The following is a 26071-nucleotide window of genomic DNA, read 5'->3' as shown; positions in this document are numbered from 1 at the left end:
AACAGGAGGCCAGTGCTCTACCGCCTCAGCAGGAGAGCTGACCTCAACTGCCAGCGGGAGGCTGGCACTCTACCACTGGTGCGGGAATGCTGGCTTTGACTGCCATGGCATGTGCACCAGCATTGACTCCTGGGACATTGTATTGCAAATTATATACCGTAATATGAAATGTATTAATAGCATGTGAGTTCTAATAAAAAAATAAGAGTTTATATGTAGCTCATTGCTAATCTCAATTAAATTTTTATTTATCTCAACTCGGCAAAAGCTTTTTTGTAGATTTGCGTGAAAATAATCCATTTTCACATTGCGAACTTTGAGGCAAATTATTTATCACATCCACATTAAAAATAAGGATTGTGATAAATATGTCTCCAAACCCCAAATACTGAAAAAATCAGATATAAACCAGGAAGGTAATATACATTTTCAGTGTTTCAGCTCTTAGAATAGGGGTAATTCAGACCTGATCGTAGCAACAAATTTGTTAGCAGTTGGTCAAAACCATGGGGGTCATTCCGAGTTGTTCGCTCGCAAGCGGATTTTAGCAGATTTGCTCATGCTAAGCCGCCGCCTACTGGGAGTGAATCTTAGCATCTTAAAATTGCGAACGATGTATTCGCAATATTGCGATTACACACCTCATAGCAGTTTCTGAGTAGCTCCAGACTTACTCGGCATCTGCGATCATTTCACTGCTTGTCGTTCCTGGTTTGACGTCACAAACACACCCAGCGTTCGCCCAGACACTCCTCCGTTTCTCCAGCCACTCCTGCGTTTTTTCCGGAAACGGTAGCGTTTTTTCCCACACGCCCATAAAACGGCCTGTTTCCGGCCAGTAACACCCATTTCCTGTCAATCACATTACGATCGCCAGAACGAAGAAAAAGCCGTGAGTAAAAATCCTAACTGCATAGCAAATTTACTTGGCGCAGTCGCAGTGCGGACATTGCGCATGCGCATTAAGCGGAAAATCGCTGCGATGCGAAGATTTTTACCGAGCGAACAACTCGGAATGACCCCCCATGTGCACTGCAGGGGAGGCAGATATAACATGTGCAGAGATAGTTAGATTTGGGTGTGGTGTGTTCAACCTGAAATCTAAATCGCAGTGTAAAAATAAAGCAGCCAGTATTTACCCTGCACAGAAACAATATAACCCACCCAAATCTAACTCTCTCTCTGTACATGTTATATCTGCCCCCTCTGCAGTGCACATGGTGCCTAATTCAGACCTGATAGCTAGGGTGCGTTTTCTGCATACCTGCGATCAGGTAGTCGCCACCTACATGGGGAGGGGGAAATCGCTGTGCGGGGTGCGATCGCATGTGCAGGATAGCTGCACAAATAGAAGTTTGTGCAGTCTCTGCACAGCCCAAGACTTACTCTTCCAGTGCAATGATCGGTGCGGTGCTGACATCACAAAAACTCCCTTCCAACGCTTGGACACGCCTGCGTTTTTCCGGATACTCCCTGAAAAGGGTCAGTTACCACCCACAAACGCCCTCTTCCTGACAGTCACCTTGCGATCACCCGTGCGATCACTTTTCTCATACATCCCGTCGCTGAGGACCGACGCGCCTGCGCATTGCGGTGCATACACATGCGCAGTTCAGAGCTGATCGCAGGCTGTACGAAAACGCATTCTAGCGATCAGGTCTGAATTAGGCCCATGGTTTTGCCCAACTGCTAACAAATTTGCTGCTTCGATGAGGTCTGAATTACCCCGGAGATGTACAATACAGACAGCTGAAGTACATCATTAGGACAATGTGTGTGAATGAATCAATCAATCTACAGAATGGATGTTGTAATCAAGTCTGCTATCTTGTCTCTCTATGTATGCAGTTACAGACACTCGCCCTCCTAACATGGCAACCTGCAGCACAGGAGTGACAGAGAGTATGGTATAAACACTCCATATATTACATCTATGTTATAAGGCTCCATATTATACAGTCTTTTCTGTTAAATAGTGTCTACTGACTATTTAATTATGAGCATGAAGTGTGGAGATGTAGGAATTGGCAAAATACTAGGAAACTTAGTTTGCACAATGGGCCCAATTCATATGTGGTTGCAGGTGCGCCCTGATGCGCAGAACCCATTCTACGCATGTGTGAACGGATCCTGCAACACAAAATGCAATCAGACTGTCAGTAATTGACAGTCTGATGCCATTCTGGGGCGGGGATGGGCTCCGTTTGTGAAAACGTAAGTGTATTGTTGCTGCTTAGGGGATGGGAAGAGACCAGAGATCTCCGTTGTTGCACGTAGATTTCCTGGCCTCTGTGGCGGACGGCTTGCATGTCTCCATGGGTGCCTCAAGCAACCTGATGGTTCCGCGGAAGATCCTATACTGTGTTCTTGGATGCAGTTCGGATCAATAATTCGGCAGGAGGTATGACGCTTGCATGTAAGCAACAGCGATAGCAATTCCAACCACATCTGAATCAGGCCCAATATGCTGGCCATTTTTCTAAAAAATAAAAATGGTGATTGACAAGAGTCAATATGTGAAAGTCTTCCATATCTATGAGCAGGGCTGATGTGATTGCTCTGAGTTCAGACAGGGGCAGACAGTTTCTTTAAAGTTTATTAATTGACCTCCAGGATAATCCCCTGGTCCCCAGCAGGATGGCATAGAAATGATAGCAGGGCCTCACCATCTCTTGTCAGCTGTCTCTGTCACTGGATTGGGTAGTCAGTCCCAATAAAACAAAAAGTGAGCAAATAGAATAGTGCTGACACAGAAGACAGTAGCAATTTTATATTTAGTAGAAACACTGGATAACAATAAAACACTTTAATAAATGTAGTAGCAGAAAAAAAATCACAAACATTTAAAACATATACAATATATGGCACACATCAATACATATAATTATATATATATATATATATATATATATATATATGGCAAATACCACTGACTCATCACAAAATCTCCTGAACCGTACGGGCTAGGAACACTGGCGTATCTATAATGGGTGCAGTGTGTGCGGTGCAGAGGGGGCCCCCACCGCACATGCTGCCCCCATTTTCTAAATACTCACCCTTCCGGAGTCCCACGCCGATGTCATTGTGCCATTTTCACAGAGTTCTGTGCATGCACAGTACAAAAAGCATTGGGAAAATGGCCGCCGAACCATTTTCACTGAGATCCGCGTATGCGCTGTAGAGTCTGAGCACTCTAGTGCTCAGACTCTCAGCGCTACCGGCAGAGAGGAGGATGCTTGAATGGGGGAGGCTGCACCTGGGCCGCCTCCTCCGTTAAAGCGCCACTGCCTAGGAACTTGACATTTCTACAGTACTGTAGCTTGCTTTTGTGACATAGGCACGTACTAAGATGCGATTTTTCAAAATTCCACCCACAAAGAGGTTAAAAGGGTTGAGATGATTATTGGGAATTCCCCCTTCACAGAGAGAGCTAAGAAAGCCCACCCAGTTAGGGCTATAAAGAATGCATGGTGCCAGCAATACCAAGTCACAGAGGGGGGAGGACACAATGCTCTGTTCCTGGACTTCCATGCCAGTTGCAGTTGCACAGTCACATCAACTGCCACCCCTAAACACTGTCAAATATCGCTGGGTGTGGCTCCCCTATTTAAATAATGGACTGCTCTGCAACTGCCACTGGCAAGAAAGTCCAGCCTTATGGTTCAGGAGATTTTGTGATGAGTCAGTAGTATTTGCCTTTTAAGTTCATAACCAACCTATTTCCAGTCACAAGAGGATAATCTCTCAATTATCAGAGGTTAACCTGTCACTTAAACTAAACATTGCCGAACCTCTCAGAGAGCAATATGAGGAAAGATAGATATTTTGACTTTTAAATGCATTAAAGGAAAGCTTGATAGTCAGCAACTGCTTATCTGCTGTGTAAAGGGTACCAACAGCTCTCCCAGTGAACTTAAGTGTTGTGCGAAAATCTTTACCTTTTTACCTCAAAGGAGGAGCTCTAAAAGGAGCGAGAAGCTAATCAATGAGACCTAGGGCCCTTTGGAATAGAATCAGAATCAGCTTTATTGGCCAGGTATACTTGCGTATACTAGGAATTTGTCTTCGGTTTGCTATACAACAGCCAAGTAGGTAACAGATAAGCAGGTGGGGGGGGGGAGGCAAGTTAGTTACATGTACGTCTAGTCAGTCAATGTTCAGGAGTTCAGTAGGCGGACCGCTTGGGAAAGAAACTTTTGAGGCTTCGGGTGGACCTGGCAGGGATGGCCCTGTAACGCCTGCCTGAAGGAAACAAGTTAAACATGCTGTGGCCAGGGTGTAGCTGGTCTTTTACTATCTTCATTGCCCGCTTATTAGCTCTGGACAGGTACAGGTCCTGGACAGAGGGAAGGTCGGTCCCGATGATCTTCTCTGCGGTTCTGACCACCTTTTGGAGCCTGCATCTGTCCCTCGTGCTGGCGGAGCTGTACCATACGAGTATCGAGGAGCACAGTACCGACTCCACAATCGCAGAGTAGAAGAGGTGCAGAATCTTCTGTGGGATGTTGAACTTCCTTAGTTGCCTGAGGAAGAACAACCTCTGCTGCGCTTTCCCGGCAGTGGCGTCAGCGTTGGACCCCCATTTAAGGTCCCGGGTGATTGTGGTCCCTAGAAACTTGAAGGAGTCCACTATCGATACCACACTGTCAGCAATCTTTAGTGGAGATGCACTAGATGACTTCTTCCTGAAGTCCACTATCATCTCGACAGTTTTGAGGGGGTTGAGATCAAGGTTGTTGTGGATGCACCACTGGGCCAACCGGTCAACTTCCCGTCTATAGGCCGATTCATCCCCGTCCTTGATGAGGCCGATGATGGTGGTGTCATCGGCGAATTTGATGATCTTTACTGATTGCGCCTCTGAGGTACAGTCATTTGTGTACAGGGAGAAGAGCAGGGGTGAGAGGACACAGCCCTGTGGGGCCCCTGTACTAATGGACCATGCTTGAGAGGTGAATTCCCCCGCTTTCACCACCTGTGTCCTATCTGTCAGGAAGTCAACTATCCAGTAACAGGTAGCTTCTGGGACCCCTAGGTGAAGTAATTTGGGGTGGAGGATGCTGGGGACAATTGTATTGAAGGCCGATCTGAAATCGACAAACAGGACCCTCGCGAAGGTACCGGGAATGTCTAGGTGCTGTAGAATGTAGTGCAGGCCCAGGTTGACTGCATCCTCGACACACCGATTCGATCGATAGGTGAACTGCAGGGGGTCCAGTTGAGGGCCAGTCACAGTTTTCAGGTGATTCAAAACCAGACGCTCGAACATTTTTATGACCACAGACGTCAGTGCTATCGGCCTGTAGTCGTTCAGGTTCGTGATAGAGGGTTTCTTGGGGACCGGGACGATAGTAGACCTTTTGAGGCAGGAAGGGACTTTCTGTAGCTCCAGCGATTTGTTGAAGATCTTGGTGAATATGGGGGCGAGCTGACCCGCACATGCTCTTAGGGCAGATGGTGACACTCCGTCAGGACCAGGAGCTTTCCTGGGTTTGGCCCTTTTAAACAATGCCTCCACCTCTTCTTGGGCGACTTGCAGTGCCTGGGGTTGGCCGTTCGGGGCATCGTAGAGGTGATTGTTTGGGTTGCAGGGGACTTCTTTTGCGAACCTGCAATAAAAGTGGTTCAGTTCGTCTGCTAGGTCTTGGTGCATGGTGGTGGACTTCGATGTTTTCCTATAGTTGGTTATGGATTGCATTCCTTTCCATACAGATACGGGGTCATTGGTGGAAAGATCATTTGTCAGCTTGTCCGAGAAACGCTTTTTCTCTAACGTCCTAAGTGGATGCTGGGGACTCCGTCAGGACCATGGGGAATAGCGGCTCCGCAGGAGACAGGGCACAAAAGTAAAAGCTTTAGGATCAGGTGGTGTGCACTGGCTCCTCCCCCTATGACCCTCCTCCAAGCCTCAGTTAGTTAGATTTTTGTGCCCGGCCGAGAAGGGTGCAATCTAGGTGGCTCTCCTAAAGAGCTGCTTAGAGTAAAAGTTTGTTAGGTTTTTTATTTTCAGTGAGTCCTGCTGGCAACAGGCTCACTGCTACGAGGGACTTAGGGGAGAGAAGTGAACTCACCTGCGTGCAGGATGGATTGGCTTCTTAGGCTACTGGACACCATTAGCTCCAGAGGGAGTCGGAACACAGGTCTCACCCTGGGGTTCGTCCCGGAGCCGCGCCGCCGACCCCCTTGCAGATGCCGAAAAGTGAAGAGGTCCAGAAACGGCGGCAGAAGACTCTTCAGTCTTCATAAGGTAGCGCACAGCACTGCAGCTGTGCGCCATTGTTGTCAGCACACTTCATAGCAGCGGTCACTGAGGGTGCAGGGCGCTGGGGGGGGGCGCCCTGGGCAGCAATGATAGTACCTTATTCTGGCTAAAAATACATCACATATAGCCCCTGGGGGCTATATGGATGTATTTAACCCCTGCCAGGTCTCAGAAAAACGGGAGAAGAAGCCCGCCGAAAAGGGGGCGGGGCCTATTCTCCTCAGCACACAGCGCCATTTTCCCTCACAGAAATGCTGGTGGGAAGGCTCCCAGGCTCTCCCCTGCACTGCACTACAGAAACAGGGTTAAAACAGAGAGGGGGGGCACTTATTTGGCGATATGTATATATATATTAAAATGCTATAAGGGAAAAACACTTATATAAAGGTTGTCCCTGTATAATTATAGCGTTTTTGGTGTGTGCTGGCAAACTCTCCCTCTGTCTCCCCAAAGGGCTAGTGGGGTCCTGTCCTCTATCAGAGCATTCCCTGTGTGTGTGCTGTGTGTCGGTACGTGTGTGTTGACATGTATGAGGACGATGTTGGTGAGGAGGCGGAGCAATTGCCTGAAATGGTGATGTCACTCTCTAGGGAGTCGACACCGGAATGGATGGCTTATTTAAGGAATTACGTGATAATGTCAACACGCTGCAAGGTCGGTTGACGACATGAGACGGCCGGCAAACAAATTAGTACCTGTCCAGGCGTCTCAAACACCGTCAGGGGCTGTAAAACGCTCATTTACCTCAGTCGGTCGACACAGACACAGACACGGACACTGACTCCAGTGTCGACGGTGAAGAAACAAACGTATTTCCCTTTAGGGCCACACGTTACATGTTAAGGGCAATGAAGGAGGTGTTACATATTTCTGATACTACAAGTACCACAAGAAGGGTATTATGTGGGGTGTGAAAAAACTACCTGTAGTTTTTCCTGAATCAGATAAATTAAATGAAGTGTGTGATGATGCGTGGGTTTCCCCCGATAGAAAATTATTGGCGGTATACCCTTTCCCGCCAGAAGTTAGGGCGCGTTGGGAAACACCCTTTAGGGTGGATAAGGCGCTCACACGCTTATCAAAACAAGTGGCGGTACCGTCTCCAGATAGGGCCGCCCTCAAGGAGCCAGCTGATAGGAGGCTGGAAAATATCCTAAAAAGGTATATACACACATACTGGTGTTATACTGCGACCAGCGATCGCCTCAGCCTGGATGTGCAGCGCTGGGGTGGCTTGGTCGGATTCCCTGACTGAAAATATTGATACCCTTGACAGGGACAGTATTTTATTGACTATAGAGCATTTAAAGGATGCATTTCTATATATGCGAGATGCACAGAGGGATATTTGCACTCTGGCATCAAGAGTAAGTGCGATGTCCATATCTGCCAGAAGATGTTTATGGACACGACAGTGGTCAGGTGATGCAGATTCCAAACGGCACATGGAAGTATTGCCGTATAAAGGGGAGGAGTTATTTGGGGTCGGTCCATCGGACCTGGTGGCCTCGGCAACAGCTGGAAAATCCACCTTTTTTACCCCAAATCACATCTCAGCAGAAAAAGACACCGTCTTTTCAGCCTCAGTCCTTTCGTCCCCATAAGGGCAAGCGGGCAAAAGGCCAGTCATATCTGCCAGGGATAGAGGAAAGGGAAGAAGACTGCAGCAGGCAGCCCATTCCCAGGAACAGAAGCCCTCCACAGCTTCTGCCAAGTCCTCAGCATGACGCTGGGGCCGTACAAGCGGACTCAAGTGCGGTGGGGGGTCGTCTCAAGAGTTTCAGCGCGTAGTGGGCTCACTCGCAAGTGGACCCCTGGATCCTACAAGTAGTATCCCAGGGGTACAGACTGGAAATTCGAGACGTCTCCCCCTCGCAGGCTCCTGATGTCTGCTTTACCAACGTCTTCCTCCGACAGGGAGGCAGTATTGGAAACAATTCACAAGCTGTATTCCCAGCAGGTGATAATCAAAGTACCCCTCCTACAACAAGGAAAGGGGTATTATTCCACACTATATTGTGGTACTGAAGCCAGACGGCTTGGTGAGACCTATTCTAAATGGGAAATCTTTGAACACTTACATACAAAGGTTCAAATCAAGATGGAGTCACTCAGAGCAGTGATAGCGAACCAGGAAGAAGGGGACTATATGGTGTCCCTGGACATCAAGGATGCTTACCTCCATGTCCCAAATTGCCCTTCTCACCAAGGGTACCTCAGGTTCGTGGTACGGAACTGTCACTATCAGTTTCAGACGCTCCCGTTTGGATTGTCCACGGCACCCCGGGTCTTTACCAAAGTAATGGCCAAAATGATGATTCTTCTTCAAAGAAAAGGCGTCTTAATTATCCCTTACTTGGACGATCTCCTGATAAGGGCAAGGTCCAGAGAACAGTTGGAAGTCGGAGTAGCACTATCTCAAGTAGTTCTACGACAGCACGGGTGGATTCTAAATATCCAAAATCACAGCCGTTTCCGACGACACGTCTGCTGTTCCTAGGGATGGTTCTGGACACAGTCCAGAAAAAGGTGTTTCTCCCGGAGGAGAAAGCCAGGGAGTTATCCGAGCTAGTCAGGAACCTCCTAAAACCAGGAAAAGTGTCAGTGCATCATTGCACAAGAGTCCTGGGAAAAAAATGGTGGCTTATTACGAAGCGATTCCATTCGGCAGATTCCACGCAAGAACTTTTCAGTGGGATCTGCTGGACAAATGGTCCGGATCGCATCTTCAGATGCATCAGCGGATAACCCTATCTCCAAGGACAAGGGTGTCTCTCCTGTGGTGGTTACAGAGTGCCAGATTCGGCATTCAGGATTGGATGCTGGTGACCACGGAGGCCAGCCTGAGAGGCTGGGGAGGAGTCACACAGGAAAAATTTTTTCCAGGGAGTGTGATCAAGTCTGGAGATTTTTCTCCGCATAAATATACTGGAGCTAAGGGCAATTTACAATGCTCTAAGCTTAGCAAGACCTCTGCTTCAAGGTCAGCCGGTATTGATCCAGTGGGACAACATCACGGCAGTCGCCCACGTAAACAGACAGGGCGGCACAAGAAGCAGGAGGGCAATGGCAGAAACTGCAAGGATTTTTCGCTGGGCGGAAAATCATGTGATAGCACTGTCAGCAGTGTTCATTCCGGGAGTGGACAACTGGGAAGCAGACTTCCTCAGCAGGCACAACCTCCACCCGGGAGAGTGGGGACTTCATCGGGAAGTCTTCCACATGATTGTGAACCGTTGGAAAAGACCAAAGGTGGACATGATGGCGTCCCGCCTGAACAAAAAACTGGACAAGTATTGCGCCAGGTCAAAAGACCCTCAGGCAATAGCTGTGGACGTTTCTGGTAACACCGTGGGTGTACCAGTCGGTGTATGTCTTCCCTCCTCTGCTTCTCATACCCAAGGTATTGAGAATTATAAGACGTAGAGGAGTAAGAACTATACTCGTGGCTCCGGATTGGCCAAGAAGGACTTGGTACCCGGAACTTCAAGAGATGCTCACAGAGGACTCATGGCCTCTGCCGCTAAGAAGGGACTTGCTTCAGCAAGTACCATGTCTGTTCCAAGACTTACCGCGGCTGCGTTTGACGGCATGGCGGTTGAACGCCGGATCCTAAGGGAAAAAGGCATTCCGGAAGAGGTCATTCCTACCCTGGTCAAAGCCAGGAAGGAGGTGACCGCACAACATTATCACCACATGTGGCGAAAATATGTTGCATGGTGTGAGGCCAGGAAGGCCCCATGAAGAAATTTCAACTCGGTCGTTTCCTGCATTTCCTGCAAACAGGAGTGTCTATGGGCCTCAAATTGGGGTCCATTAAGGTTCAAATTTCGGCCCTGTCGATTTTCTTCCAGAAAGAATTGGCTTCAGTTCCTGAAGTCCAGAAGTTTGTCAAGGGAGTACTGCATATACAACCCCCTTTTGTGCCTCCAGTGGCACTGTGGGATCTCAACGTAGTTCTGGGATTCCTAAAATCACATTGGTTTAAACCGCTCAAATCTGTGGATTTGAAATATCTCACAGGGAAAGTGACCATCTTGTTGGCCCTGGCCTCGGCCAGGCGAGTGTCAGAATTGGCGACGTTTGTCTCAAAAAAGCCCATATCTGATTGTCCATTCGGACAGGGCAGAGCTGCGGACTCATCCCCAGTTTCTCCCTAAGGTGGTGTCAGTGTTTCACCTGAACCAGCTTATTGTGGTACCTGCGGCTACTAGGGATTTGGAGGACTCCAAGTTCCTAGATGTTGTCAGGGCCCTGAAAATATAGTTTCCAGGACGGCTGGAGTCAGGAAAACTGACTTGCTGTTATCCTGTATGCACCCAACAAACTGGGTGCTCTTGCTTCTAAGCAGACGATTGCTAGTTGGATGTGTAGTACAATTCAGCTTGCACATTCTGTGGCAGGCCTGCCACAGCCAAAATATGTAAATGCCCATTCCACAAGGAAGGTGGGCTCATCTTGGGCGGCTGCCCGAGGGGTCTCGGCTTTACAACTTTGCCGAGCTGATACTTGGTCAGGGGCACACCCTGACTGAGGAGGACCTGGAGTTCTCTCATTCGGTGCTGCAGAGTCATCCGCACTCTCCCGCCCGTTTGGGAGCTTTGGTATAATCCCCATGGTCCTGACGGAGTCCCCAGCATCCACTTAGGACGTTAGAGAAAATAAGAATTTACTTACCGATAATTCTATTTCTCGTAGTCCGTAGTGGATGCTGGGCGCCCATCCCAAGTGCGGATTGTCTGCAATATTTGTACATAGTTATTGTTACAAAAATCGGGTTATTATTGTTGTGAGCCATCTTTTCAGAGGCTCCGCTGTTATCATGCTGTTAACTGGGTTCAGATCACAGGTTGTACAGTGTGATTGGTGTGGCTGGTATGAGTCTTACCCGGGATTCAAAATCCTTCCTTATTGTGTACGCTCGTCCGGGCACAGTATCCTAACTGAGGCTTGGAGGAGGGTCATAGGGGGAGGAGCCAGTGCACACCACCTGATCCTAAAGCTTTTACTTTTGTGCCCTGTCTCCTGCGGAGCCGCTATTCCCCATGGTCCTGACGGAGTCCCCAGCATCCACTACGGACTACGAGAAATAGAATTATCGGTAAGTAAATTCTTATTTTTGCTAGCCTGATTCCTTTAGTCAGAGAGTTCCTAGTACGGTTGTATAGTGCTCTGTCACCGCTGCTATAGGCCTCCTCTTTGGCTCGATGAAGTTGCCTGAGCTGGACGTTGAACCAGGGCTTGTTGTTGTTGTTGTAAATGCGGTAAGTCTTGGTAGGTACAGACATGTCCTCACAGTAGCTGATGTAGGATGTGACAGTGTCTGTCAGGTCATTTAGGTCGGTTGCCGAGGCTTCGAAGACCCCCCATTCCGTGCAGTCAAAGAAGGCCTGGAGCTTCATCTTGGCCTCATTGGTCCATTTCTTAACAGTCTTGACGACAGGCTTAACCGCTCTCAGCTTCTGTGTATAGGTAGGGAGTAGGTGGACGAGGCAGTGGTCAGATAGGCCGAGGGCAGCACGCGGGATAGATCGGAAGGCAGACTTGACGGTAGTGTAGCAGTGATCAAGGGTGCGCCCTTCTCTAGTGGGACACGTGACTTGTTGTTTGTCCTTAGGTAGCTCCTTGCTCAGGTTAGTTCTGTTGAGGTCGCCCAGTACTATAAGCAGAGAGTCTGTGTGTTTTTGTTCTATGTTGGATATGCATACGGCCAGGTGGTGCACGGCTTTGTTCGCGCAAGCGAGGGAGGGGGGTGTACACTCCCACAAGGACAATTAAGGCAATTTCCCGGGGGGAATAGAAGGGGTTGCAGTTGATACTCAGCATCTCCAGGTGAGGGCTACATGATTTGCCTATGATCGTGACATTGGTGCATCATCCGTCGTTGATGTAGAAGCAGATGCCACCACCCTTCGTTTTTCCTGAGAGTACCTTGGAGCAATTGGCCCTGAAGAGATTGAAGCCCGGCAGAGACATCGAGTTGTCTGCAATATGGTCGTCCAGCCACGTCTCCGTAAAGCAGAGGATGGACGACCCTGTAATGCCTGACCCTGCGCTGCCCAGAAGGAGGGACAATTTGTCGAACTTGTTTGCCAGTGAGCGCACATTCGAAAGCAGGATCGCGGGAAGTGCAGACTGGTGCCCTCGCCGCCGCCACTTTACTAGGGCGCCTGCGCGACAGCCTCTCCTCTGAGCCCAGGTCCTTCTACTAGGGTCAACATGAGGGCCTCACAGGGCAGCAAGGGCAGCGAGCGCTGCAAGGGCCGCTGATCCGCCCGCCAACGGGCCCAAACGTGTGGTAAGCACCTCGGGAGCGCTCCAACTTAGGAAGGCTTCCCTGCTGTATTTGGTCACCGGTGGGGTAGACAAGGGCAGGGGAAAACAAGGGGAAACAGGTATTTTGGCTGAGCTGCGGCGCCATCTTAGATTGTAATCGCTATAATCGTTGTTGCTGTAACCTATTGCTGCTCCTTAAAACAATGGGTATATTTGAAACAAGTGATACTGCAACTAAAATAACTGCTTTTTCTGTTGCTGATTTAGTCAAAAGCAGACTTGTGGAGAGGTGTTAGAATCCAATTCCTGTTGTGTAGGTGTGAAAGATCTCAGTGTGAGAGGCCTTTGAAGTAGATATGTTGTGGGGGTAGTGATAACACGTGTCCTGTGGAATGGCTGCTGCAAATTGAAGTGAGCAGTGACCCTTCAGTGATTCAGAGCCTGAATATGCTGTATATTAGTTGATTAATGCAAGAAGTCAGTTATTTTTTGCTCAGAGAACAGAGGTGAATGATGTCTAAGTGAGGGGCTATATGGAGCCAAATATAGGTTGCAGTCCACAGTACCTTGTCTGGGATATCCAATGCAGAGTACAGTAGATGGCAAACTGAAGGACTTCTCAGTGGAGAGTTGCAGAGGTTTCAATCTAGTGTGTATCTCAGCGCAGGAACGCAATCCGTTGGTTTTGATGAGATGTCCGCGTACAGTAGTACAAGTTAAAGGTAAGTCCTTGGATATTTATGATGATTTATAGGTCAGTTGTGATGAATTTCAGCTGTTTTATGGAGATGATCAGGAGCATGCAAAAGGTGAGGCAGCCATCTTGGTGTTATCTACGGAGGCCCTCATTCCAAGTTGATCGCACATAGCAACTTTTTGCTGCTCGTGCGATCAACTTGATGCCATCTATGGGGGAGTGTATGTTAGCATAGCAGGGCTGCGATCGCTTGTGCAGCCCTGCCATGCTAAAAAATTTTTCCTGCAAAAGTCAGACTTACTTACCCTGTCCGACGGTTCCAGCGACGAAGGTCCTGGTATTGACGTCAGACATCCACCCTCCAAACGCCTGGACACGCCTGCGTTTGGAAAACAGTGAGTATCCGCCCAGAACGCCTCCCCGCTGTCAATCTTCTTGCGATCGCGCTAGCGATCACTTTCTTCTCTCTTCAGGTCGTTGCCCAGCGACAGCTGGGCAACGACAAAGACTGGCATTATACAATACTTGAAATTTATATATACTTGAAATGTATATAATTGGCATTATACTTGAGATTTACTGATGGATGGGATGCTGGCGGTCAGAATACAGTCAGCGGCATCCCATCCATCAGAATCCCGTCAGCCCGCTCTAAAGTCCCCTAACCTTCCGTTGTGGGTGCCTAAACCTGACCTCCTGGGTGGTGACTAACCCTAACCTCCCCTTCAATGTGCCTAAACCTAACCTTCCCTCCCTGGTCTCTAACCTTCCATGCTCTGCACCCTAACCCCCCTTCTCCTGCCTAAATCTAACAACTTACCACCATGGCAGGACGCCAGTGCTTACCACTGTCAGGATGATCAGAATGGTTGCTGACGCTATTGTGACGTGGGTATCCCATGTGGCGTCAGTATGTAGTCGCCAGGATTGCGACCTCCTTCGGGATCCCAGCTTCGGTATAACGACCACTGGGATCCCGTCCATCTGGTAGCTGCATTCCAGTTAATGTTTTGATGGGCTTGATCCTCTGTGGCCTAGTATGCCAGCAACCCTGAGTTCAACCAGTCAGGTGGAGTGACTGGGAGTGCAGCTGCAGGGAACCTGCCACTAGCTCTGTACAAGAAGTGTGTTGGAGCTGGGAACATGTTATGCACACCAGTGCCTGCAGGAAAGTACTAGTGTCAGAACTGTTATGCACTCCAGTGTCTGCAGGAATGTACTGGTGTTTGAACTGTTATGCAAAACAAATGGACTCACAGACAAACTGGGGAATATGACATAACGTACACAGAAGGTGATAGGGTAACAAAATACACACACAGTGAACAGAGAAGCCCAGAGGCTAAGGAACTGGGTATCTCCCTTGTATTAGAACTGCTCAGATGTAAAAAGCAAGATGTTGTGTTTTAATACGTAGAGAACCCGAAATGCTGTTGCTAAGGGCAACAGCAAAACCCTAAAGGGTTACCAACGGGTGTGGCAGTAAACTCCTTGGTCAGAGATGGAATGATAGACACAAGGAGAGCCTCCACAATCCTGATTCTCACTTGCAGTGCACAGGTTTAAGCTTACTGCCACTAAACTGACCCCTGACACCTAGCACAGTGAGACAGGATTAGACAGGCAAGTGTTAGAATACAGCCGCAAACTTGCTAAGTTCACAGAGTAATAACAGAACCCCAGCAAGCTAAACGACTGACTCCAGTCTTACTGCTAGGTCTGGATTGGCAGAGTGTAATACCAAATCCCCAGGCCTATTTGCAGTAAGCAACAAACAAATACAAAGCTACACAGTACTGGCTAACTTTCATGAACTGACTAACCAACAGAGATTCAGCAGCATCTGCTTACCCTGAAAAGAGGCCTTATAAAGCAGGTGCTGTCCACGCCCCACTCAGACCTCACAGACTGTGAGCACAAAAACCAGCACCGGATCCCCTGCCGTGCACAGAGCCTATAACCACTGCACAGCAAAAGACCCGAACCGGAGTATCAGCTGCGCTCAGGTTACTCCACTAGCACTTGTCTCCCGGTTGCCATGACGACGTGGCAGCACAGGGCAGGAGACCCTAACAGTACCCCCCCTCTGACGAGGGGTCAAAGAACCCCTACCACCGGGTTTATCGGGGAACTGCGAGAAGAAAGAGCGTATCAGTCTGGGGGCATGAAGATCACAACTGCGCACCCACGACCGCTCCTCCGGGCCATACCCCTTCCAGTGCACCAAAAATGACAGCCGACCCCGAACCACCTTGGAGTCAAGAATCCTTTCAACAACAAACTCCCTCTGGCCACGTATCAGAAGAGGGGAAGGTCTTCCACTGGAAGAAGGATTACTAATCGCCCGTTTTAAAAGGGAACAATGAAATGTTTTATTGATACCCAAAGAACGGGGCAGATCTAACTGAAATGCCACCGGATTGATAACCCTGGTGATCTTATAAGGGCCGATGAACCGGGGCCCTAACTTATGAGATGGCTGTCTCAACTTCAAATTCTTGGTAGACAACCAGACGAAGTCTCCTAATTTGAAGCTGCAGGGTCTTTTCCGCTTATCAAAAACCCTTTTGGTCACTAATGACACAGACACAAGGGCTTTCTTCACTTTCCGCCAAATACCTCTAAGGACCGAAACCACAGAGGAACCACCAGGCGTGGAGTCCAGGGGGTCAAAAGAATTGGCCTTAGGATGATGCCCATACACACAAAGGAAGGGAGAGATCCCTGTAGCAGAGTGAGCCGCGTTGTTATAGGCAAACTCCGCCATGGACAGATGAGCAACCCAGTCAGTCTGACACTTGGAGACATAACACCTGAGGAACTGCTCCAAGGACTGGTTCACCCTTTCAGTCTGCCCATTAGACTGCGGATGGTAGCCTGACGACAAGCTGACAGAAATCTGGAGATCGGAACAAAATGCCCTCCAGAATTTGGCCACAAACTGGGATCCGCGGTCAGAGACCACATCAAGTGGCAACCCGTGGAGACGCACAACATGCAGCATAAATAATTCAGACAGGCGTCTGGCTGATGGCAGCCCAACCAGTGGAACGAAGTGCGCCATCTTCGAAAACCTGTCAACGACAACCCAGATGGCTGTCATCCCCGAGGATTTGGGCAAGTCCACCACAAAATCCATTGAAATGTGGGTCCATGGCTTAGATGGGATAGAGAGTGGATGTAATGGGCCAACAGGAACCCCTCTAGGAGTCTTATTTCGGGCACAGATGTCACATGCCCGAACCCACTGATCCACATCCTTAGCCACCGAGGGCCACCACACCGCCCTGGATAGCAACTCCCGAGTTCTGGCAATACCCGGGTGACCTGCCGACTTCTTGGCATGGAATTCCAGGAACACTCGCTGTCTTAACCTAGGAGGCACAAACAAAAGACCTACCGGAAGGTCTGGAGGAGCCTGCTCCTGTGCTCTAAGGACTAATGATAAGAGGTCCTGGGTAATGCCCACTTTAATACATGATGGGGAAACAATGGGCAACGGCTCCTCGGTGGTCTCCTGGATTGGAGCAAAACTCCGCGAGAGCGCATCAGCCTTGATGTTTTTTGACCCAGGGCGATATGTTATCAAAAAATTAAAGCGAGCAAAAAACAAAGCCCATCGTGCCTGCCTGGCATTGAGACGCTTCGCTGACTCTAAATATGCCAGATTCTTATGGTCAGTGAGAATTGAGACCACAAACTTAGCCCCCTCAAGCCAGTGTCTCCACTCCTCGAGTGCATCCTTAATAGCCAACAATTCCCGGTTACCCACGTCATAATTCATCTCGGCAGGCGAAAATTTACGGGAAAAGTAAGCACAGGGATGAAGGCGATTATCAGACACTCCCATCTGAGAAAGCACTGCCCCAATACCCATCTCAGAGGCATCCACCTCCACCACAAAAGGACGCTCTGGATCTGGGTGTCGCAGCACCTTGGCCGAAACAAATGCCCTTTTGAGACGGGCAAAAGCCGCTTTAGCCTCACAAGACCAGTGAGCAACATCCGCCCCTTTCTTAGTGAGTGCCACCAAGGGCGCCACTATAGACGAAAATCCAGCGATAAATCGTCTATAAAAATTCGCAAAGCCCAGGAAACGCTGAAGCGCCTTCAAACTAGTGGGCTGCACCCAATCCAGGACTGCCTGTACCTTGGAACCCTCCATTTGGAAACCTTCTGGGGAGATAATATATCCTAGAAATGCGATTTGCTGAACTTCAAATTCGCACTTCTCCAGCTTCGCCCCAAGCCGGTGGTCTCTGAGTTTCTGGAGGACTAAGCGTACATGCTTCCGATGTTCCTCCAGGGAATGGGAGAAGATTAGGATGTCATCTAAGTATACAACTAAGAATCTATCCAAATATTCCCTGAGCACATCATTCATGAAATCCTGGAAGACTGCCGGGGCATTACAGAGCCCAAAAGGCATCACCAAATATTCATAATGCCCTGAGTGGGTATTAAAGGCAGTCTTCCATTCATCCCCCTCTCTTATTCGGATTAGATTGTACGCACCGCGTAGGTCAATCTTAGAAAAAATGGTGGCAGTACGAAGCTGGTCAAACAAGACCGAAATGAGAGGCAGTGGGTATGAGTTTTTAATCGTGATACGGTTCAATTCCCTGAAGTCGATGCAGGGTCGCAACGAACCGTCCTTTTTACCCACGAAGAAGAACCCCGACCCAACTGGAGACTGTGAAGGTCTGATAAATCCCTTAGCCAAGTTCTCCTGAATGTACTCTGCCATAGCCTGAGTCTCAGGACGTGACAGGGAGTACAACCTGCTCTTGGGAAGCTTAGCATTTGGTAACAAATCAATGGCACAGTCATAGGGGCGATGGGGAGGTAGTACCTCTGCAACTTTTTTGGAGAACACGTCCGCAAAATCTGCATAACACCCTGGCAATCCTGGCAAACTTAGCTGCGAGAGCCTGACTGGAAGGCTCAAGCAACTCCTGAAAATAGGATTTTGGTACTTACCAGGTAAATCCTTTTCTTTGAATCCATAGGGGGCACTGGAGTACTCTTGGGATATGGACGGCTTCCACCGGAAGAAGGCACTGAATAAATTAATTTTGAGACTACTCCTCCCCTCCATATCCTGCAGCACTTCAGTGTTTTTTACTGAGCCGAACAGGATCGATAGAGAGATTGACAAAAGGAGAATTACATATAGTCTCACAGACAACAATAAAGTTGACACAACGTAACAGACAACTAAACAGTTGACACCATAACTGATTAACCCCTGTTAAATTTAAACCAGTCGTGAAAGTGTGTTACCATAAGAACCACTGAACTCCTAAAACAGGTAAACTGCTCTGGGTGGGCGTCCAGTGCCCCCTATGGATTCAAAGAAAAGGATTTACCTGGTAAGTACCAAAATCCTATTTTCTTTTTCATCCACTAGGGGTCACTGGAGTACTCTTGGGATGTACCAAAGTCTCCTCCGTGGCGGGAGAGCTGTTTGGCCCTTGTAACACTAAACGGCCAAAGCTAGATGCTGATGCCGCGAACGTATCAAACTTGTAAAAGCGCACAAACGTGTGCACTGACGACCAAGTAGCCGCACGGCAAAGCTGTGTCGTAGAAGCCCCACGACTCGCTGCCCATGACGTCCCCACAGAACGTGTGGAATGAGCTGTTACTGAAGTAGGTGGCTGTAACTTAGCATAAAGGTAAGCCTGACGTATAGTCAGTTTGATCCATCTGGATAAGGTCTGCTTAGAGGCTGGCCAACCCCTCTTAGCTGCGTCATAGAGAACAAACAACGTATCTGTCTTACGCACAGTAGACGTTCGGGAAACATAGATGCGCAATGCGCGAACTACATCCAACATTCCAGAATCTCCTGTTAACACAGGAACTACTATTGGTTGATTGATGTGAAAAGACGACACTACTTTTGGTAGAAAAACGGGATTCGTCCGAAGTTCCGCTCTGTCATCATGAAAAATTAAATACGGTGACTTGCATGACAAGGCACCCAAATCTGAAACACGCTTAGCCGAGGCTAAGGCTAAAAGAAAAATCGTTTTCCAAGTGAGAAATTTAATATCCACTTGTTGTAAGGGTTCAAAGTAATCGGACTGTAAGAAATCTAAAACCAGATTCAAGTCCCATGGTGCTGTAGGTGGAATGAAAGGAGGCTGTATCCTCTTTACACCCTGTAGAAACGTATGTATTGACTGCAACGAGGCCAATTTCCTTTGAAAATAAATTGACAACGCAGATACCTGCACCTTTAGTGTGGAAAGACGTAGTCCTCCATCTAACCCCATTTGTAAAAATAACAAAAGACGGGATAATTTAAAAGACGATGTCGGAAATTTCCGAGCTTCACACCAACCTATATAAGTACGCCAAATTCTATAATAATGAGCTGCCGTAACCGGCTTCCTAGCTCGTACCATGGTTGGTATAACAGACTCAGGAATGCCCTCTTTCCTTAAGATGGCCTTTTCAACAGCCACCCCGTCAAACGCAGCCGCGCTAAATCGGGGTAGAGGAACGGACCCTGTTGTAACAGGTCCGGACGTAGTGGGAGTGGCCATGGATCGTCTGCGAGTAACCCGAGAAGATCCGAGAACCAAGCCCTCCGAGGCCAATGAGGCGCTATTAGAATGACTGTGACGAACCCTCTCTTGATCCGTTTTAGCACCAGCGGGAGCAGCGGAAACGGTGGAAACAGATACACAAGGCTGTATGGCCACGTGGCTGTGAGAGCATCCACCGCCACTGCCCCTGGATCTCTTGTTCTGGACACATATCTTGACACCTGATGATTGTGGCGGGATGCCATTAGATCCACCTGAGGGTAACCCCACTTCTGGATCAACATCTGAAAAACTTCTGGATTTAATGCCCACTCTCCTGGATGAAAATCCCGACGACTGAGAAAATCTGCCTCCCAGTTGTCCACTCCAGGAATGAACACTGCCGATAATATCACCTGGTGATATTCGGCCCATCTGAGGATCCGAGCTACTTCCCGCATAGCCATGCGGCTTCTCGTTCCTCCTTGTTTGTTTATGTATGCGACTGCCGTCGCATTGTCTGACTGCACCTGCACAGTCTGAAAACGAAACATGTACACCGCTTGTCTTAGAGCATTGTAAATCGCCCTGAGTTCCAGAACATTTATGGATAGCGATCTTTCGTGATCCGCCCAGAGGCCCTGGAGCCGATAACTCTGAACTACAGCTCCCCAACCTCTGAGACTTGCGTCCGTTGTCAGAATTATCCAATTCGCGACTCCGAATCGTCTCCCTGCAGATAGATTGTGTATTTTTAACCACCAGAGAAGAGACACCCTGACTTGTGGTGACAACCTCACCCTGTGGTGCAGCTGCAGATGTGATCCCGACCACTGTGCTAACACCTCCAGTTGAAACGGACGTGAGTGAAATCTTCCGAACTGAAGTGCTTCGAAAGCCGCCACCATTGTGCCTAAAAGGCGAATGCACAAATGTACTGAGACTGTGCGTGGCTTGAGCACTAATTGCACCAGATGACGAATGCCCTGTACTTTCTGTTGTGGCAAGTAAACCCTTTGTTTTACTGTATCGAGAATCATCCCTAGGAATTGAAGTCGTTGACACGGAATTAGATGTGATTTCTTTAAACTGACTATCCAACCGTGCTGAACTAGTACATTGTACGTTAGCAAGGCATGTTGGAGAAGCAATTGTTGAGACGGAGCCTTTATGAGTAGATCGTCTAAATACGGAACAATTATTACCCCTAGGGACCTGAGATGAGCTGTCATCACGGACATTACCTTGGTGAATACCCGAGGCGCTGATGAGAGGCCAAACGGTAGAGCCTGAAATTGGTAATGGTCTCGCCTTATCGCAAACCTTAAAAAACTTTGGTGAGGTGGCCAAATCGGAATGTGCAAATACGCATCCTTGAGATCTAGTGCAATCATGAATTCCTGTGGCTCTAACCCTGCAATTACTGACCTGAGAGATTCCATCTTGAATCTGTGGTAAGTGACGTAATGATTGAGACCTTTTAGGTTCAATATTGGCCTGACTGAGCCATCTGGTTTTGGTACCAGAAACAGACTGGAATAATAACCCTGCCCCTGTTCCTGCACAGGGACTGGAATTATCACTGCAGCATTCAGCAGAGACTGAATGGCAACCTGCAGAACTGCTTTCTTGTCGTCCGACACAGGCAGTCCTGTCGTGAAAAATCTTCCTGTCGGAAGATAATCGAACTCTATTTTGTAACCCTCTAATACTAAATTGCGGATCCACCCATCTGTGGACGTCTGCAGCCACGCCCCCTGAAAGCTCTGAAGGCGTGCTCCCACAATTGGGGATCCGAGATGGGCTGGGAGCCCGTCATGCCACTGGTTTGTTAGTGGTCTTGGTGTCTTGACGACGTGCATTGGATTGTCGGGCACTACGTCCCCGACCTCTTCTGCCCGGCGTGACTGCTCCTGTGCCCTGCCCACGAAAGGGCTGAGTTCTAAAGGATTTGAACGCCGGACCAGAATATTTCCGTTTAGGTATAGTTGTAGGCGAAGGAAGAAAAACAGACTTCCCTCCAGTAGCCTCAGAAATCCATTTGTCCAATTCAGGACCAAAAAGTTTCTCGCCATCATAAGGCAATGCCTCTATACCTTTTTTAACCTCCGTCTCCGCCTGCCACGAACGCAGCCAAAGTGCTCGTCGTACTATGACTAGCGATGAGGACAGGCGAGAAGTAAGCTGACAGACGTCAGTAGAAGCTGTACATAAATATTCAGCAGCTTCCCAGATTTGATCTGCGAGAAGTATAAGATGATCATCTTGCAGAGCCGACTTGAGCTCTTTTATCCATACCATTAAAGCTTTAGTAACCCAAATGCCAACCAACCCAGGTCTTAACAGCACTCCAGTTGCTGTATACATGGACCTTAGCATAGCCTCTATTTTACGATCTGCAGGGTCTTTAAGTGTAGTAGCAGTTGGTACTGGTATGGTTAACTTCCTCGTAAGTTTAGATACGGATGAATCCACCAATGGTGGGTTCTCCCATGTAGCTGTCATGGCCTCTGGAAACGGGTAACTCGATTTAAATCTACGAGGAATAGAAAACCGTTTGTCCGGATTTTTCCGTGACTCCAGTAACATTTTATTAAGAGATTCCGAGATAGGGAAACACATCGGAGATCTCTGTCGTTTAGTAAAGACTACTTCATCATTCGTCAGTGGCTCCTCAGTTTCTGTAAACTCCAGCGACTGACGAACTGCTCTGATGAGATTGTCAATACCTGGGCTGTCAAAGTCGTCACCTTCTGACTGTTGTTCTATTTCGCCCTCCTCATACTCCTGTTCAGTGAGATCTAGTATCCCAGAGACAGGAAAATTAGTAGGAAAAGGAAACTTATCTTTTCCACTCAAGGTGGACTTATGACCAGCTTGAGATTCTCCAGGTAACTCAAATGGTCTCATTTTAAACTCAGATCTTGCCGCCTCTCTTTCTTCACGAGAGGCGGCCAGCTCTGATTGTAAACCAACTAATACATCTGCAAGTAAAGCCCACGGAGGGTCCTGAGATGCTGGCTTTACTTCTGGAATGGAAATCGTATTTATGGCTGTATTAACAACACATGCTGTACATGTGGTGGATCCATCAGGCAACACACTCTTACAGACATGACATGACAAATGTTTCTTAGATTTTGCTGGTGTCTTACTCATTATGACAGACAATACAAACTCCACACAGACAGACTGCACGACTCAGTAATAACACCAAAGTTCCTGGTATATATCTTAGGCAAGTGCAGTGCCTGCTAATACGAAAACTGACCCAAAAATTCCCCTAGTACCACTCTTAGCTGAGATGTAAAATAGGAAACCTGGAACAGACAGGAGAACATTAAACATACTAAGCACCAAGTTTTTTTTTTTTTCTTAAAACTTAACACTGCCCAATACTGTTAAAGTCTCCCCCCCACTCCCACGACCTCCGTGTACAGCACCGGGTCTGGGCCTGTGGAAGTTTTTGCAAAGGGCCGTGTGAGCGGCCTGTCCTGTAGGCCCCGGACAACGGAACTCCTCGGCTGCTGCGGGCGGATGGCGGAAGCAGAGAGCGTGCTGCATAGAGCCGTGGAGCGGCCTATGCACACGTGCTCCCGCCCGCCACACACAGCATGGCGGCGTGTCTGTGTAGCCAAGCAGCGCTGCTGCTGCGCAGGGAGCAGCGGTCTCCTAGGATGCTGGGGGCCGGAGAGTGAGAGCGCGCCCCGGGCAGCGGTGAGTACCAAATAATCCCCCACAGTGGAGCGGCAGCAAGCGCTGACCGCCCCAACCCAACATACCTGGACCGTGACAGAAGTCTATGACGGGGCTTTCATCCAAGCTCCGTCCAGCTTTCCTGCAGGCAGCCTGCAAGTGGAGTGAGGGAGCTCTTTACAGAGAGGTCCGACACTCACGGCTACTCAGCCGCTTCCACTGTCCCTGACCCACGCCTGTTAGAAGGGGGGAAAGGACGTGGAAATTGACGAAAAAAAAAAAACTTAGAAAAAAATTCCAATACTTTGTGGACGAGCTCCACTATGCCTTCTAACTGTGTCGAGCACAGAAAAAACACTGAAGTGCTGCAGGATATGGAGGGGAGGAGTAGTCTCAAAATTAATTTATTCAGTGCCTTCTTCCGGTGGAAGCCGTCCATATCCCAAGAGTACTCCAGTGACCCCTAGTGGATGAAAAAGAAACAATCAGTACCCCAACTAAGAATCTCCCCAGAGACCCAGTCAAATTGAGGATTGTGGGCCCTTAACCAGGGTAACCCCAACACCAATGGGGCAAAAGTACAGACAGTCACATAAAAGGACAATTTTTCAGAGTGTGTGGCTCCAATAAACAAAGAAATCTGGCTAGTGCAAGAGGTAATTTTACCTTGGGATAATGGTTCCCCGTTTAACCCACAAATCTCAATTTCCGATGCCAAGGGTACTAAGGGAACAGAGTGTTTTAGGGCGAATTGGCGGTCCATAAAAACCCCGTCGGCCCCACTGTCCACAAAGGCCTCAGTCTTGACAGTTTGACCGAGGATCTTCAAGGTCACCGGAATGATAAAAGTCTTCTTGGGAAATTCTGACTTCTGGCCTGACAGGATATTTCCCATCACCCTCAGGCCCTGAAGTTTTCCGGCTTTTCTGGGCATGATACTACCACATGACCTTTATTCCCACAGTACAAACACAACCCCTGCTGTCTCCTCCGCGTCTTCTCACGCGAGGAGAAGCGGGTAGCCCCAATCTGCATAGGCTCCTCAGAAAATTCCTCAGAGTCTGAGGTTCCCTTGGGAAGGAAGGAAATCTCAGTCTCCCTTTCAAGCCTACGCTCTCTCAGCCGTCTATCCACCCGGATGGATAACTGCATGAGCTGATCCAAGCTATCAGGCAAGGGATATTGTACCAGTTGGTCCTTTATCTGGTTAGAAAGACCTCTTCGGTACTGGTGTCTCAGGGCTGGGTCATTCCACTGGGTATCATGGGCCAACCTCCGAAACTCCGTACAGTAAACCTCAACTGGCCTTCGCCCTTGCTTAAGGATCGAAATCTGAGCCTCGGCTGAGGCCGTCTTGTCAGGGTCATCATACAACATGCCCAGTGCCGTAAAAAAAGCATCAACACTTTTAAGCGACGGACAGTCAGGCTGCAACCCATATGCCCAGACCTGTGGGTCTCCTTGTAGCAAGGAAATCACTATGCCCACCCGCTGAATCTCCGACCCAGAAGACTGAGGCCTAAGCCGGAAGTATAGCTTGCAGCTCTCCTTGAAACAAAAGAACTGCGAGCGATCTCCAGAAAAACGATCCGGGAGATTTACTTTCGGCTCCTTAACCCCTGCAGGTGCTGCTGCTGCGGGAGCTCCGCCAGCAGCCTGGGAGGTGTGCATTTTAATGGACAAATCATTAAATTGCCGAGTCAGGACCTGCACCTGATCGACCACCTGTTGCAACGTATTTTGAGGGGTATGCTCCATATTCCCACAAAATTTCAACAGGAGTATTAGGCTGCTGAATATGTTATGCACACCAGTGCCTGCAGGAAAGTACTAGTGTCAGAACTGTTATGCACTCCAGTGTCTGCAGGAATGTACTGGTGTTTGAACTGTTATGCAAAACAAATGGACTCACAGACAAACTGGGGAATATGACATAACGTACACAGAAGGTGATAGGGTAACAAAATACACACACAGTGAACAGAGAAGCCCAGAGGCTAAGGAACTGGGTATCTCCCTTGTATTAGAACTGCTCAGATGTAAAAAGCAAGATGTTGTGTTTTAATACGTAGAGAACCCGAAATGCTGTTGCTAAGGGCAACAGCAAAACCCTAAAGGGTTACCAACGGGTGTGGCAGTAAACTCCTTGGTCAGAGATGGAATGATAGACACAAGGAGAGCCTCCACAATCCTGATTCTCACTTGCAGTGCACAGGTTTAAGCTTACTGCCACTAAACTGACCCCTGACACCTAGCACAGTGAGACAGGATTAGACAGGCAAGTGTTAGAATACAGCCGCAAACTTGCTAAGTTCACAGAGTAATAACAGAACCCCAGCAAGCTAAACGACTGACTCCAGTCTTACTGCTAGGTCTGGATTGGCAGAGTGTAATACCAAATCCCCAGGCCTATTTGCAGTAAGCAACAAACAAATACAAAGCTACACAGTACTGGCTAACTTTCATGAACTGACTAACCAACAGAGATTCAGCAGCATCTGCTTACCCTGAAAAGAGGCCTTATAAAGCAGGTGCTGTCCACGCCCCACTCAGACTGTGAGCACAAAAACCAGCACCGGATCCCCTGCCGTGCACAGAGCCTAT

The sequence above is a fragment of the Pseudophryne corroboree genome, chromosome 1 (assembly GCF_028390025.1).
Source record: "Pseudophryne corroboree isolate aPseCor3 chromosome 1, aPseCor3.hap2, whole genome shotgun sequence".
In the NCBI taxonomy this organism is placed as follows: domain Eukaryota; kingdom Metazoa; phylum Chordata; class Amphibia; order Anura; family Myobatrachidae; genus Pseudophryne; species Pseudophryne corroboree.
The sequence above is the reverse complement of the archived record's forward strand: the minus strand, read 5'-3'. Positions refer to the sequence as shown.